General features: G+C 38.7%; 1 protein-coding gene across 1 annotated transcript in view; it reads left to right on the top strand.

Annotated features, from left to right (window-relative positions):
* The window catches only part of LOC126416227 (protein FAM110B), a 477951-nt gene extending 469809 nt beyond the window's left edge, over positions 1 to 8142 (top strand). The window contains exon 10 of the mRNA XM_050083831.1: positions 5549 to 8142. The gene's annotated coding sequence lies outside the window, so the exon portion shown is untranslated. The remainder of the gene's footprint in view (positions 1 to 5548) is intronic.
* The last annotated feature ends 9368 nt before the right edge of the window (positions 8143 to 17510 follow it).

Raw genomic sequence — 17510 nt, 5'->3', positions numbered from 1 at the left:
TGGATGTATTGTAAAATGACTCTAATAATTAGCACAGTTCTCAACATTACTTACATCTCATTTCTGGTGATCCTTGACGTTATAAAAACACTTTGCTAGCAGATAATTTTTTGTTATTTCTGAAAGCATCTATTTCACCTTCAGCTTTGATGACTTGTGGAAGTTTTTTGTGTAATTTAATTCCATTGTATGGAAGACTGTCCACCTCCATAGTTGAGTGAACAGCACAGCAGACTGCCATGTGGGAGACCGAGGTACGATTCCTTCTACTGCCAGGGATTTTCCTTTGGTGGGAGGACTGGTAAAGAGAGCATTTGACCTTGTGAAGCCAACTGCCCTACTTGACTAGTACTGCACCTAATAATGCCATTGGCGAAGGATGATACGGCGGTCAGTAGCACTTGATTGGCCCAACGAGTCCAGAACGCAGTACTTTACCGATCCATACAGTTCACCATTCTGGCTTTCTGTTTTGTCTTTCCTACTGAGATGTAACTGCTGGTTGGATCTGGTTCCACGTGTAGTAACCAAGTAATACATGAAACTGAGTCAAGTAATATATGAAACTGAGTCAAGTAACACAAATATAGCTTTATTCATAAACTCTGAACAATAACAGAATGAACCCTCTCATGGCTCCATATGTAACAAGACAAAAGAATCATACAGAAGGTGCAACATAAGCAATACACAAAACAACTGATGTAAGCAGTATAACTAAAAGAACATAATGAGAGTGAGTCAGTACTGCTCTGTGTGAATATATAGGTGCAAGTCACAGGTAGACGGCATGGCAAACACTGTGCCATGTGCACACTTCCTATAGGTGGCCTTTAGTGGCTGCTTGCTGATACAGTTTGCAACTGATATAAGTACAGTAGCGTGGCGAAGCTACACTCAGCGCACTCACACTGACCTACACTAGTAGTGGGATACCTGTTCATTTGGTACTGGTCAATGTCTTTTTTTTTATGTAGATCACTATTTGCAACATGTATTCATGTGGAACAGTCAAGAAACTCATCGATTTAAGAAACTCGGTGTAGTGAGTTCTCTTGCTCCTTTTTGTGACAATTTGTACAGCCCTTATTTGCAGCTTAAAGATGGTTTGTACATTCTGCTCATTTGTTCCACAGAAGGTTACATCACAACTAATTATGGAATGAACACATGCAAAATACATTACTCTAGTGTATAAGCTGCTACAACTGAATTTATTATTTTTAGTACATACTGAGCTGAAGCTATTCACTTCCCAAGGCCAGTAATACACTCAGTTCACTTTAAAAGTGAGCTGCCATGCATCCCAGAAATTCTGTTCACGATGCACATCCTATTAACTCATCTACTACTTTAAGAGGATTACCATTGTGTTTTCTGCTTATGTGGAAACTAATACAGTTATGATTTTTTTACATGTAGGGTTGATTTTTTGCTTTCTATTGACCTTCATGAGTGCTTCTTTAGCTTTTTTGTTTAGTGCACTTGGTGACTCATCACCGATTAGAATGTGACTGTTGGCAGAAAAAAAGTACGTTGCATCACATTTTACACTTTGAGGAAAATCGCTGATATAGATCAGGAAGAGTATTGAGCCAAGCACACTTCCTTAAGGCATCCAATATTAATGTACCCTGACTTATAAAGGTATTTTGTACTATTAGAATAGTGGTCATATACAACAGGGGGAAGAAAAACATAATTTGATTTCCATGTGAACTACTTCTTTCATTAAAACAATGGAAAGTCCACATTGGAATATCAACAATAATATGAAAAGGACTAATTGCTACTCACTGAAAAGATTACATGTTTAACTGCATCCTGGCTGTAGCCGCTGGAGATAGTGGTTATGTGCGTGTGAGGTGTGCCTGCTCATGTGGTCGTGCGTGTGTGTTTCCTTTTCTGAAGAAGGCTTGTGCTGAAAGCTTATGTGTAACAGTATTTTTGCTGTGCCTGTCTCCAGTTCAACGTATCGTCTTTATGGTGATAAGTAGCAATCTATCCTTTTCATAACATTGTTGATATTCTTTCATTACATAATTTATGAAGGTGATAAGGAAAAGAACACTGGTATTGAGAGGAGAGAAACACTATATGAGGAAATATAGAACATCTAGTGGGGGTGAGATAGATTGACAAGCAACTAGAAATTGCACAGCAACAGATTCCGGACACAATATGAAAGTTTGGTGCAGGGCTCCTTAGATAATTATCTGTCACTGACATATGCAGTGTAGGGAAATTTAATAGCACCAGCAAATGAGAAACTATGTTATTAGTGCACATCCATGACGAACAAGGAGAACCTATACAAATGCATTTCTAGTGGAATTAGGGCTGGCCGACGATTTTCCAAATAAGTTTGTTCTCATGATGCTGTATGCCTTATAGAAGAAAGAAAATTTTATTTGTACACAATAATAGAAGCAGTTATGGAGCTACTGTGCAATCAAGGGATGGTGCCAATTTTTGTCCTATTAAATGTCTTGATTTCTGAATAATCACTAAATGACAAGAAACTGAACTGCAGTTAGGCAGAAACTGTGTATGCAAATTCTTTATAAAGCAAAGATATGAAAACAAGTGGAAATAAATTTAGATGTGGTAAAATATGTGTGAAGTGCCTCTGAGGAAAGAGGTATTGGCAATTAAACTACAAGAAATAAACATAACATAAAGCTTTTGCTTGTCAGGAAGCAGCAGGCAAGCTCCTGACAAAAGCAGTCATGCACTAACAGTCAAAGTTGAGCTTCTCTCATCTAGCATAATTGATAACAGTGGTTTAGGAAATGAGATTGTTCACAGTAGAAAGGTCACAAAGGATCCTGAGGCAAGGGAGATATGATAGGACAGAGAAGAACTGAAACTGGAATATCACATTACACACTGTTGGCAGAAATGGAGAAATCTCGAGAAGAAACAATGTCTTGTAAAGCAAAAAACTAATTTGATGCAGAGGAAAGTGGAATAAATGAAAAGAGCCATACAAAAGCATGAACTATTAATGGTGGTAACTAATGGAAGGAAGTGTAGAGAAAACTAGATGTAGAGCATAAATTTTGTCTCAAACACTTGGCCCCTTGTACTAAATTGGCAGAAGCTTAAAAGACTTAAGATTGCTAGCATTATTACCATAAGTACTGTAAAATATTCCTGTCTGTTATCAATGAAATTAAATACGAGGGCCGTTCAGAAAGTAACCTCCGGTTGATTTAAAAAAACACACCAAGTTAAATAAAAATATTTTAATATATACATCTTACAACTACATCTTTGCACTATTTTTCTACATAGTCTCCATAGCGATTGAGGCACTTATCGTATCTCTTCACAAGCTTTGAAATTCCTTCTGCATAAAAATCACCCGCTTGTGCGTGGAGCCAGCCTGTGACTGCATCTTTGAGCTCTTCGTCGTCATCAAACCGCTGTGACCCGAGCCATTTCTTCAAATGCATGAAGAGGTGATAATCACTTGGCGCCAGGTCTGGGCTGTAAGGTGGATGGTTGATAACGTCCCACTTGAAGGACTCAAGAAGGGCCGTTGTTCTGCGAGCAGAGTGAGGACGGGCGTTATCGTGCAAAAAAACGATACCGGAAGTCAGCATACCACAGCATTTGTTCTGTATAGCCCGTCGTAACTTTTTTATTGTTTCACAGTACACGTCTTGATTAATGGTCGTACCACGTTCCATGAATTCAACCAACAACACCCCTTTGGCATCCCAAAACACCGTTGCCATCAGTTTTCTGGCAGAAAAATCTTGCGAGGCTTTTCTTGGTTTGGTAGGCGAATTTGAATATGCCCACATCTTTGATTGTTCTTTTGTCTCAGAGTTCACGTACTTAATCCAGGTTTCGTCACCGGTCACGATTCTGTTTAACAATGGTTCTCCTTCGTCCTCATAACGTGACAGAAAGTCTAATGCAGAGGCTATTCTTTGAGTTTTGTGGTGGTCGGTAAGAACTTTGGGCACCCATCGTGCACAGAACTTACAGTAACCCAATCTTGCTGTCACTATCTCGTACAAGAGAGTCTTAGAAATCTGTGGAAAACCAGTAGACAACTCCGACATTGAGAAACGTCGATTTTCATGAACTTTTGCATCAACTGTCTGAACGAGTTCGTCAGTCACCAATGATGGTCTACCACTCCTCTCTTCATCATGAACGTTTTCTCGTCCACTTTTAAATAAATGTACCCATTCACGGACAACTCCTTCACTCATAACTCTTGGTCCGTACACGGCACAAAGCTCACGATGAATAGCTGCTGCAGAATATCCTTTGGCTGTAAAAAACCTTATGACAGCACGCACTTCACATTTGGCGGGGTTTTCTATTGCAGCACACATTTCAAACTGCCACAAAAACTAAACTAGTGCAGGTACGACGTTCACTCTACCACAGCTTGATGCCGACTGACCTGTTGAGTGCGTGAACGCACAGATGGCGTCGCTACTCCCCCCACAACCCGCACTGTGACCAATTGGAGGTTACTTTCTGAACCACCCTCGTATATGTACTATGCACAAAGACAAATGACAATAATAGAAATGATTAAAAGAAGTGACTGAAATTAATTCTCAAGTGCTGCCTGTATGATTTTGTGAAACCCAAGTTTTGTTCCAATACATCCAGGTCTACTGGCCTCCATATGCAATAAATGAACAGTCTGCAAAAATGTAGCACTCTAGATGGCAATATTTCTTCATTCCATAAGAAATTTGCATTCACTGTCACATTTTCTGGACTTAAACCAATATAATCTGAAGAGGAAAAAAAACATTTCTGAACCCTCATGCTCAATTTTGTATTGCATGGACTTTAGTGGATGTAGAATACTACCTTCTATTGTATTAATAAAAGTAGTCCTGCAGACCAATTCTTTATTAAATCATCCATTTATGTAAATCTACTTTCCTGTTTCTATCTCTCTTTCATGGCAAATGGAAGACAATAATAACACCTACAACCTCTGACGAAGATACAATATCACTAACACAATGCAGGTCCTTCTGCCATCAGTTTTTATGTTTGGGCAAAGTAATGTTCCATCCAGCATTGTCAGGAGCAAATCTGTTAAAAACTTTAGGACATTACATATTTAGTTTGTTTTCTAAATGTCATGGAACAAAAAAAACTTGTCACATGGAAGTAGCAAACAGTGACACAGCAACACTGCAAGGCCAGGGGCAGACAGGAATGGGGCATAAGTCGCAACATAGAGCTGTCTACTTTCATGACCACATCTACAGGGTGCTCTCTCTCTCTCTCTCTCTCTCTCTCTCTCTCTCTCTCTCTCTCTCTCTCCCTCTCCCTCTCTATCTACCTATCTGTCTATCAATCTATCTCCCCCTCCCACACACACAAAAGATAGTACACTGTTTGGGCAAGATGGGAGACAAGTGTTTGGGGGAACATATGTAGCTATCTGACCTGTTGCAAACTATTTTTGACATTGATCAAAGCAATACTTAATTTGAAAGAAATTTTAATTTCAACTGAATGCACAAATATTTTAATTATATTTTATCAATTGTTTCAGGTGAAGCTTGGATGGCTTTGAGCAAACCTGGCTTATGCCACAAGTGACAATACTGCATTGGATCCTGCACAGTGGGATGGACCCCTGACAATATTTAGCGAAGCATTATTTTGTTTCTGTCCTCTAACTTACATGAAATGACTGGAATCTCTTTCACAGTAAAAGCAGTGATGGTGCTTTAGAATATATCGTTACTTGTCATTTAGAAGAATATGAAATGTCAAGTGAAAGCTCTCTTGGGTCAAAAGTTAGATACTTGTGACTGCAAATACAATGTGATGTGAGAGAGACCAGCCAAGTTAATGAAGTTCTGTTACACCTTGAAAAATAATGAATCTTAAAAAATTATTTAATGAAGTTTATAGCACTGGTTCCTTTGTTTGTTGAGGATTCACTTACATCACTGGAAGTATAAAAAACTGAAAGAGCAGCTTTAAAAAATAGGAATGGAAATGTTTAGAATGTACTTTTTCTGAAATAATTTGCATTGTGAAATACTCTGGCAGTTTTATTGTAATTTTTATTACACTTTATTGTACTCATAAAATGACAATATCACAAATTTGCAACAATTGTAATTTTAATAATAAATTATAATTTTTGACTGAAAATTAAGAGCTGGACTGGACAGTAATACGAACAACAAATTTTACATTATTTTTATGTATGCTGTAACTTTTTTTATATGTAGGCTGCGGCTAAAGCTATTTTACTCAAATTTTAAGTAAAAGAAATTTCATTTTAGAGAATTTTAACAGACTAGTTCTGGTAAATAAGTGATTGTAGTTTAGAAGATGACATATTGAATGGTTGACAAGTGTGATGTGATATAGGACTCTATACAACACACTTTATTATTTGTTCAGAATATTTAAAAAAATATACCAAAGAATACAATATGTAAATAAACTGTGGCTATGAGAAATTAATTAAATTTCCTGAGCTGTCTAAATGAGCTCCAGGTGTAGTTTCAGTGTATGCTGTGACTTTCATTGTAGGTGTTGTAATTACCTATTTCTAAGGTAACTCTATGATAGAATTTTTATGCTGTGACTATGAGGTATAGATTCTGTAATAACAAAAATGTTAAAATTAAGATTAATGGACTGGAAAGCACTCTCACTATTGGAGATTAGACCATTTTCTCTATCTTTTGCTGTTGATGTGTGTAGTTATTCAATATTATTAATGTACTACCAGTCAAAACTATGTTTGTGCACTCTATAAATCCAACACAGACTTAATAGAGTCGAATGAAATGGCAAACTAACACAAATGGCATTACAGAATAACTCGGAGATTAACAGTGCTATGGCAGGAACCTTTTCAGAGTTACATGAATTCAAAATGATACTGGTCACTGTCATGACATTGTACCGATAGTGCAATTTATTGTTTCCCAATTATGTAAACGAGTTAAAAATCCATTTCATAATGTGTTAAAATGCAAAGTAAATCCATAACTCCGTCTTAAGAGTGTTTATATTCTAACTTATTACAAAACCAGCATTAAATAACATCACCAATTCATTGTAAGGAAAACTGAAAAAAGATTACTAATAAGTGTTAATAAGTATGTGCAGATTTGTTGAGAATAATTTAATATAAAGCAAACAGACAGGACAGTTTCCTGTGCTTTCTGGTACTTTTACATCACTTTTTCAAGGCAGCATCACTTGTTTCAGTGTCAAAATATCATGTGTGATTGCAATTTAGATCATGGACTGATCTGAATTCACTAATATGATTTTCAAATACCAGTTATTCATTAGAGTCATTATCAATTAAATGTACTTCGTATTGTTCAGCTTGACTGCTTCTTCTATACAGAACATCAATTTTAAGAACATCTACAATCAAAACTAACTGCTGTTGGTTCTATGAATGCATGTAAATGTGAAAAGCTTAAGTGCATTGATATATAAATGAAGCAGAACATAAACATGACTTCAGCACCATTAAAACTTGACAGACTAACAGTACCACATATAACAGTGATATTAAGAAACTGGATGTTTTCACAATGCATAGATCAGATCTCAGTTGTTTTTAGTGAGAATTATGTACATTACATTGGTAACATCCTTAATTTAATAGAACAGTGAGGTATGACTGTTTGATAATTCCCATAACAAATAAAGTGATGAATTGGTACATAATTTTTTCTCCTTAGTGGCCTCTAAAAGTGCAAAAATCAAGGTACTGAGTGAAAGATTAAAACAAACATACATTTCAGACCAACGTCTATAAAACTGTTTCATGCAAAGACTCAATGTTGAGTGAATGATAGTTAAAACAAACATACATTGCAGACCAATGTCTATAAAGCTGTTTCATGTAAAGATTTTTTTAACTGTTGAAATGCGACTAATATTAAATGATTTATCATTTTATGTGATCATCATCTCCTGTAGGTGATTCAAGTGTTAAAGTAATGTAAGCAAGGGAAAAAAATTATGATTTTTTTCTTAGCTTTATTGCATTATTCCTGTTATTTCATATATATCAATATGATTATTGTTCTGTTAAGCTGTAATGAGGTGCATAACTGTATACAAAAGTTACTGTTATATTTCTGCAACTGAGAGCAAATAAAAGTGTGAATATAGATATGTGTTCTTTTTCTTCTTTAACTTCACCCCCACACTTATATGTTAACCATGATGAGTAGAAGTATGATTTTTATCTGAAGCTTTGGAAATTTATATTTGGAGAAGAGCAAATACAGAAACTGACTCTCAAGTATTTTCCATACTGATAGAGGAAGAGGAGAAAACACACAAATATTGATTCAGATTCCAACTATAAGTGACAGTTTGAAGTAACCAGCCTTAAAAGTGTTGATAACTCATGTTCTACCATAATGCAGATCGGTATCAGCTATCCCAAGCAGCAGACAAAAATGTCTCATGAAATTTTGGCACACACACACACACACACACACACACACACACACACACACACAAACAACATAAGTGATACAAGATTTCTTCAAATGGTTAACAGTTAAATATGGAACTAAACATTGTTAAGTTACTTAGTAAGTTTCACATAATACAAGACTAGAGGGCATACACAAAAATTTCCCATTATGGCTAACAGTAAAATATGAGCTCAACATTATTTAGTCACACTAAACTCTTGCTAATATTTCTGTTCTTTGCATATATGTGTGCCAGATTAGCAGAAGTGCCAGAATATTGAGACTGTCTCAAATTTAGTTTAAACACATGCGTTATTAAATCCAAAGCTACATTCATTTGCCTAGAAAACTTTGTTCTTGAGTGCATGCGTGTACAGTAGTATCATTCACTGGGAAACATGTCAGGCATTTTTAGTTGTCACAATGATGATACATGATGATGGTATGCTTTATCGCACAGTAGCTTTAAAAGCATTACGTCAATACCTCATGTATGTGGTTGTTGCATAATGTCTCCAGGAAAATGTCTGCAGCTTCAGCAACAGCAGTGTGAGAAATCTTCATGCTCTCTATGTCCTTTTCTATCACTTTCATCATTACTTTCCCTGCTTGCTTTTTATTATTTCTTCAGCTGTTAATGTTTGGTCTCTCACACAGTTTTCCACATTCAGTCACTTAACGGCATCATCATCATCATCATCATCATCATCATCATCAATTCCTCCTCCTCCTACAAACTTGCAGAACATGTCAATGTACAAAGTGTCAGCAGTTGATGGTTCCAAACTAAAAGGCTCATCACTGTCAGTCAGTGCTGGTCCCAGCTCTGCGTCTGTGGGTGGCTACACTTTTCTCCAGTTTCATTATAGTAGGGTTCTCCACTTTATCCCATGTTTCTGATGTCTATAAAACAACATTATGTAAGCTGACTGCTGTCCTCACCTTTGACTAGCCTTGGTAAAGTTATTTACACTCTGCAAGAGGTGCATGTTGATTATGAAATTTCATTGATTCCAAAAGTCCAGGGGCTGAATCAACACTGCACACAGGGCGGAAGAAAGAGTGTTTGTATACCATTGGACATTGGAGTCACATTAGAATGATCATTGGGAGCACTGTCAATTATAAGGATTGCTTTCAGCAGAAACTTTTTCTTCTTCAGCTATCCTCCGCAGCTGGTACAAATGATTTGTGGAACCACCAAGAATACACACTTTCTTCCGAGCTCAATTTTGCATTCTGATGAAGACAATGTGGATGTTGGGGTCTCCCAATCATAATGAGTGGTAATTTATGATTCCATTTGTGTTACAATATGCCATTAATGTTGGTTTACCAACCAGCTTCCGTCTCATTTTTGGCAGCTAGTTTTTTTGAAGGAAGTGTCTTGTAGAAGAGGGCCATTTCATCAGCATCATACAAGGCATCAGCAGTTAAATATTCTTTCTCTGTTATCTTCTGTATCTTCTTTACAAACCCTTCTGTATCTTTTCTGATAGCTGTGTGACTTTTCTGGTTGACTACCAGCTGCCACATGCCATGACATTTGTTTCAGTTTAGTAGGCAACCATCACTGGCTGCAGCCAAGTTACTTCTATGGAGCTCTTTGTTAAATGCAGCTGCTTTTTCCTTTAGTATTGGGCCACTGACTGGAATTCTTTCACAGCATTGTTGTATGAACACCTTCAAACAGCTAAGTCCAGTTCTTCATCCTCATTCTTTTACATAACCTTCCATTTTATCAGCTCACTCTCCATTTGGGTTGCATACTGTTGAACATCATCTTAATTTTTTAATGTTATAAATAGTTTCTTGTCTAACATTATACATAGCAGCAATTACTTTCTGTAAAGAACCTAGGTTCAACTGATCTAAATTCTAAAGTTTTGCTTGAGACCTAAATATTTTCTATTAGAAGCAGTGATACTGAACTGCAAATAAAGCCACAATTTCAAACATGTATAGCATTGTTTAACATGGTAATTAACTAACATTATTGCACACAATAATTCATTGTTGTGCATGTCATTTCTGCTTGAGTTACTAGGGGCTAGATGGCGTTTGGATTACTGAGAGGCAGGGTCACTGAGCCTTCCTCAGCAAAAGTTCAGTGCATTTGCAGATTCATTATATACATAACACAAGATACCAGAGAGGGCATAAAAGCGTAGGAAGAAGGTACAAACAAAACTGTATTATGAATTACTTACCAAATCAAGTCAACTTTTGATGAGTTTTCAAATCCCTTAAGAGTGTAAAAAGCTTTGTCTTCCAGCCACTTTTGGGTCTTATTTTTAGAGACATTAAGAGAGGCAGCATGTGCCTGTACAGGTAGTGTGTTGAGAAGGTTTATTCCTACATATTCGTAACTGCCTTTTGTTTTTCAAGTCGAGTTGTAGGTATGTCAATCTCTAATCCCTGACAAATGTTATGTGAGACGCGGGACTTCGGGAAAGGCAGGATTCGGTATGGACTGGGCGTTACTCAGTAACTGTTGGTTGCTCAGTTTCCTTTTTTTCTTTCTTTTTTTAAAAAAAAAAATCACGTACACTTTATTTGGAACCAATTGCAAATGAGGTTGACAATAAGGAGAACAATTATCAAATTTGACTATTAAGACACAAAGTCTAATAAAAAGTCCTTAACCAAGTTGCACTCATGGCTGAAGGCCTTATTGACCAGAAATTCAAATTATTTGTCAGCTGAAGGCCCCAATAGTAATAACTCAAAAACAATTTGACAGATTTGATGGCTGAATGCCTGGATAGCAATTCTTAAGAACAGTTAAACTTCTCCAAGAGATACTAATATATTTTTAAGAAACAACAATCATCAAAATTTCACTATTAAGAGACAATATCTAATTAAAAATTCTTAAGGCAAGTCGCATGCACTGCTGAAGGCCTTATTGACCAAAAATTCAAATTACTTGTTGGCTGAAGGCCCCAATAGTAATAACTCAAAAAAAATTTAATGGCTGAAGGCCTGGACAGCAAATTCTTAAAAACAGTTAAACTTCTCCAAGAGACGGTAAAATATTTTTTTAAGAAAAAACAATCATCAAAATATCACTATTAAGACACAATATCTACTTAAACATTCTTAAGACGAGTTGCATTCACAGCTGAAGGCCTTATTGACAAGAAATTCAAATTACTTGTCGGTTGAAGGCCCCAATAGTAATAACTGAATATATAACAAAAAAAAGAACAATCATCACAATCTGATCAAACTCAAGAGACAAGACAGTGCTCGAAGGATCAGCCTGGGAAAGACACTCAACTTCGTAACCGATGAGACAGGCAGCCAAGAGTTGTATTAGCTTAACTGCATGGCAACTCAAACTAGTGACAGTTTAAAAACAGACCAACACTCTTGCAAAATCTACCTAATGTCTGGTAACCAACACAACGATGGAATAACCCAGGCAAGGCAGAACCGGCGGAGGTAGTCCAAAAGGACTGACAGCAGTGGCAAGGCAAGGAAAGGTACACTGCCGCAAAAATACGCTAACCTCCAGGGCAGGTAACTGGGGCGTTAGCGGCCACCAGACAGATAAATACCGCTGGTTGAACTTCATCAATAATTCAATGATTAATAATAAGAAGTGGAGGATGGCTAATTAATTTCGCCAACTCCAAACACTCCACTTGTTGCTCTTCATCTCAGCGACCCTGTGAGCAGCAATGTGTGAACAAACGGCATGATCTCAAAACAGTGGAGCTTTCACTACTGGGTTAATGTTCACTCAACTGAAACATCCTGGGTCCAGTGGACAATGGGGTTGTGGTCCTCGCAACTACAGCCCCTCGATAAGGCAGTTCCTGCGTGCCGCCAGCGGTCCTGGGATGTCCTCGCACTGCCGGACCTCACTGCTGCTCTGCCCCAGCCGAACTGCCAGACACACTCCGACCCGGAAAACACTTGACGACCTTCCAAAGGGTACTAAATATCGATAACCATTGCTGCTGCCACTCGCAGACAGACAACGATAGCAAACATAGTAGCACCAGTAAACACAAGAAGAAAACAAGACACCACTACCCCTATTACACAATGCCAACCTACCAAAGGGACCAACGCGAGCCGCAACATCATTACACACAATAATTCATTGTTGTGCATGTCATTTCTGCTTGAGTGACTAGGAGCTAGATGGGGGCTGGATTACTGAGAGGCAGGGTCACTGAGGGCTGAATTAGCAAAAGTTCAGTGCATTTGCATATTCATTATATACAAAACACAAGATACCAGAGAGGGCAAAAAAGCATAGGAAGAAGGTACAAACAAAACTGCATCATGAGTTACTTACTAAATCATGTCTACTTTTAATGAGTTTTCAAATCCCTTCAGAGTGTAAAAAGCTTTGTCTTTCAGCCATTTTTGGATCTTATTTTTAGAGATATTAAGAGAGGTATCATGTGCCTGTACAGGTAGTGTGTTGAGGAGGTTTATTCCTAAATATTTGTAACTGCCTTTGTAGATATGTCAGTCTCTAATCCCTGACAAGTGTTATGATTATGAATCAACTGCCTAATGTTGTAACCATTAAGGTTTTCTTTCATGTACAAAAGGCAGCTGAATATAAAAAAGATGGGACTGTAATTATCTGCAATTCCCTGAAGTAAAGCCTACATGTGATATTTTTGGTAATTCAAGAGAAGCTCCTGATAGCTTTCTTCTGCCAAACAAATTTTCCTGGTCCCTTAAGAATTACCCCGAAGAAGAATGTCATTGCCTAGATGGCAATGACAGGAGGCATAACGGGAGTTAATCAGCAGTTTTTTAGAAACAGAGGTGTGTAATTGTTTCAGTAGATAGATAACTTGTGAAAGGTTTCAAGATGTGCTGCTTCCAAGTTAATTTTCTATCAAGGTACACTATGTGATCAAAAGCATCAGGACCCTGGCTGAAAATGACTTACATGTTTGTATCACCCTCCATCGGTAATGCTGGAATTCAGTATGATGTTGGTCCACCCTTAGCTTAGATTACAGCTTCCACTCTTGCAGGCATACATTCAATCAGGTGCTGGAAGGTTTCTTGAGGAATGGCAGCCCATTCTTCATGGAGTGTTGCACTGAGGAGAGGTATCGACGTAGGTCGGTGAGGCCTGGCACGAAGTTGGCATTCCAAAACATCCCAGAGGTGTTCTATAGGATCCAAGTCAGGACTATGTGCAGGCCAGTCCATTACAGGGATGTTATTGTCATGTAACCCCTCCACCACAGGCTGTGCATTATGAACAGGTGATCAATCACGTTGAAAGATACAATCGCCATCACTGAATTGCTCTTCAACAGTGGGAAGCAAGAAGGTGCTTACAACATCAATGTAGGCCTGTGTTGTGATAGTTGATGTAGGCCTGTGCTGTGATAGTGCCATGCAAAACAACAAGGAGTGCAAACCCCATCCTTGAAAAACACGACCACACCATAACACCACTGCCTCTAAATTTTACTGTTGGCACTACACACACTGGCAGATGATGTTCACCGGGCATTTGCTATACCTACACTCTGCAATCGGATTGCCACACTGTGTACCATGATTTGACACTCTGCACAATCTTTTTCCACTGCACAATCAATCGTCCAATGTTTAAGCTCCTTACACCGAGTGAGGCGTCGTTTGGTATTTAGCGGCACAATGTGTGGCTTATGAGCAGCCACTTGACCATGAAATCCAAGTTTTTTCACCATTCACCTAACTGTCATAGTACTTGCAATAGATCCTGATGCAGTTTGGAATTCCTGTGTGATGGTCTGGATAGATGTTTGCCTATTACATGTTAGGACCCTCTTCAACTGTCAGCAGTCCCTATCAGTCAACAGACAAGGTCAGCCTGTACGCATTTGTGCTGTACTTGTCCCTTCATGTTTCCACTTTACTATCACATTGGAAAGAGTGGACCTAGTGCTGTTTAATGGTGTGGAAATCTCACATACACACGTATGACACAAGTGACACCCAGTCACCTGACCACGTTCGAAGTGAGTGAGTTCCACAGAGTGCCCCATTCTGCTCTCTCATGATGTCTAATGACTACTGAGGTCGCTTATATGGAGTACCTGGCAGTAGGTGGCAGCACAATGCATCTAATACAAAAAACATATGTTTTTTGGGGTGTCCAGGTACTTTTGATCACATAGTGTATATTCCAAGAAGTTTGGTAGAAGTGGATTCAACATTAAGACTGGATAAGCTGAAAGAAATATCTGCAGTCTTTTCACAGTTAATAGCTAATGCATTGGCTTCAAACCACATACTGGATAATAAGAGGAAATTTTTACTTTGCTCCTTCAGTTTATTTATGTCTTTCCCAGTATCCCCAGTAGGTGGTATGTATATTGCTAAGACTATGACTTTTCCCTGTATTTCATACAACTGTATAGCTGCTGCTTTATAATGTTTCTCTACACTCAATGATTCAGCTTCACACCTTATTTTGTACCTGATACCTGATTTAGCAAAGATACATACATCTCCGTTTTTGGCATTTTTTCTACAATACTGACTTGCCAACTTATATGGATGAATATAAATGCTACTTACTTCAAAACTTCTGCACCAATGCTCCATGATGCACGTACAGTCAGTGTTTGCACCATTCATTGCTGCCTCAAATTCTAGTGATTTATTTCTAAGGCACTGAATATTTAGGCTGAAAATCTGCAGGTGACTAGGATGAGAACTGGTTATGGTTTTATTTACATTTTGTGCTGTCATATTCATGTCCTGGTAAGATATGTCAGCATGATCTATACTATCGCATATGTCCTTAGAAAAACAGGTTTGTCACAAATAAAAACAATACAACAATACCAGAGAAGGGAAGTTGCTACTCACCATATAGCGGAGATTCTGAGTCATGATAGGCACAACAAAAAGATTCACACAGTTATAGCTTTTGGCCATTAAGGCCTTTGTCAGCAGTAGACACACACACACACACACACACACATGCACACACACGCTCATGCAGGAAGGCAAGAGAGAAGGTGCGGAGGGGGTAAGTAGCGAAAAGGAGAGAAATAAAAAGAAATTAAAAGACTGGATGTGGTGGTGAAATGAGGGCTGCGTAGTGCTGGAATGGGAACAGGGAGGGGGCTGGATGGGTGAGGACAGTGACTAACGAAGGTTGAGGCCAGGAGGGTTACGGAAATGTAGGATGTATTGCAGGGAAAGTTCCCACCTTCGCAATTCAGAAAAAGCTGGTGTTGGTGGAGACCCCCGGTCACACTGAAGCCTTCACTGAGCATAATCATCCTTCCATCCTTGTACAAAAACAAATCTCTTGTGCCTTATCTTTCCAGTCTCCCATCACCTCTCAAAGTCCCACAGTCCGGCCACAGAGGAGCATTCTCCTCGTAGCTCAGTACCATCAGGGACTGGAGCAATGGAATTATATTCTCCACCAGGGTTTCGATTACCTCTTGTTGTGCCTTGAAATGAGAAATATCCTGCCCACTATCCTTCGCACCCCTCCTACCATGGTGTTCCACCATCCACTGAACCTACACAATATACTCGTCCATCCTTACACAACCCCTGCTCCCAATCCCTTACCTCATGGCTCATACCTCTGTAATAGACCAAGATGCAAGACCTGTCCCATACATCCTCCTACCACCACCTACTCCAGTCTGGTCACTAACATCACCTATCCCATCAAAGGCAGGGCTACCTGTGAAAACAGTCATGTGATTTACAAGCTAAGCAGCAACCACTGTGCTGCATTCTATATAGGCATGACAACAAACAAGCTGTCTGTCCGCATGAACGGCCACCGACAAACTGTGGCCAATAAACAAGCGGACCACCCTGTTGCTGAACAAGCTGCCAAACATGATATCCCTCATCTTAATGACTGCTTCACAGCCTGTGCCATATGGATCCTTCCCACCAACACCAGTTTTTCTGAATTGCATACGTGGAAACTTTCCCTGCAATACATCCTACATTCCTGTAACCCTCCTGGCCTCAGCCTTCGTTAGTCACTGTCCTCATCCATCCAACCCCCTCTCTCTTCCCATGCCAGCACTACGCAGCCCTCATTTCACCACCACATCCAGTCTTTTAATTTCTTTTTATTTCTCTCCTTTCTGCTACTTATCCCCTCTGCACCTTCTCACCCGCCCTCCGTCTAAACTGCAACAATTCACTGTCTGCCACTCCCACCATACTATCCCTCCCCCTCCCCATCCCAGCCTCCTCCTCAGCCCTACCCAGTCGCCACTCAGATCATGCACTGGTGCTGCTGCTTGCAGTGTGGTTTCAATTCTCTGAGACTGCAGACGTGTGTGCAAGTTGCATTTGCTTGAGTGTGTGTGTGCATGTGTATATGTGTGTCTACTGCTGACAAAGGCCTTAATGGCAGAAAGCTATAGTTGTGTGAATCTTTTTGTTGTGCCTATCGCGACGGTGAGTAGCAACTTTCCTTTTCTGGTATTGTTACATTCCATCCTGGATTTTCCACTGTTTGATAAAAATGATACAGTTGCAAAGAACTTTGTGTAGTAATTAGGGTTGTCCACACACACAACATTCCACTGATACTAGCTAGATGCTGAAATGCGTAACAGTTCATATTTGTACTCACGTTTACGTTTCCTGATGAGTTCAACTGTTCACAGTTCAACTGTGCACTTCAACTTTTTAACTGTAATGTTTTTATTTCTGACAAATCCGCTTTTTAATAAATGTGTGTGGAATATGCTACATACCATGCACTATAATGTTGACATGGCATGTGTGATACAGTCACTGTGGAACAGGATGTGTAACAACAAATTTTTTGAAGACCATAGGTTGACAGTCAACTGCTGAAACCGAATGCAATCTTGGCTATTAATAGCTTCTTCAAAGCAAATACAGACTGCTTCTTTCAGCCTCTAATTGGGAGACATTTCAATAATGTATTTTTCTCACTGTAATGGTGTTATCTTAAATGTACAAGTTATTTAGTTGCTTGGAGCGTTAAGTGGCATTAACGTTTCAAATAAAAATGCACCATTACATTTGTGGTTTGCCATATTA

The sequence above is a fragment of the Schistocerca serialis genome, chromosome 8 (genome assembly GCF_023864345.2).
Source record: "Schistocerca serialis cubense isolate TAMUIC-IGC-003099 chromosome 8, iqSchSeri2.2, whole genome shotgun sequence".
NCBI lineage: Eukaryota > Metazoa > Arthropoda > Insecta > Orthoptera > Acrididae > Schistocerca > Schistocerca serialis.
The sequence above is the reverse complement of the archived record's forward strand: the minus strand, read 5'-3'. Positions and strand labels throughout refer to the sequence as shown.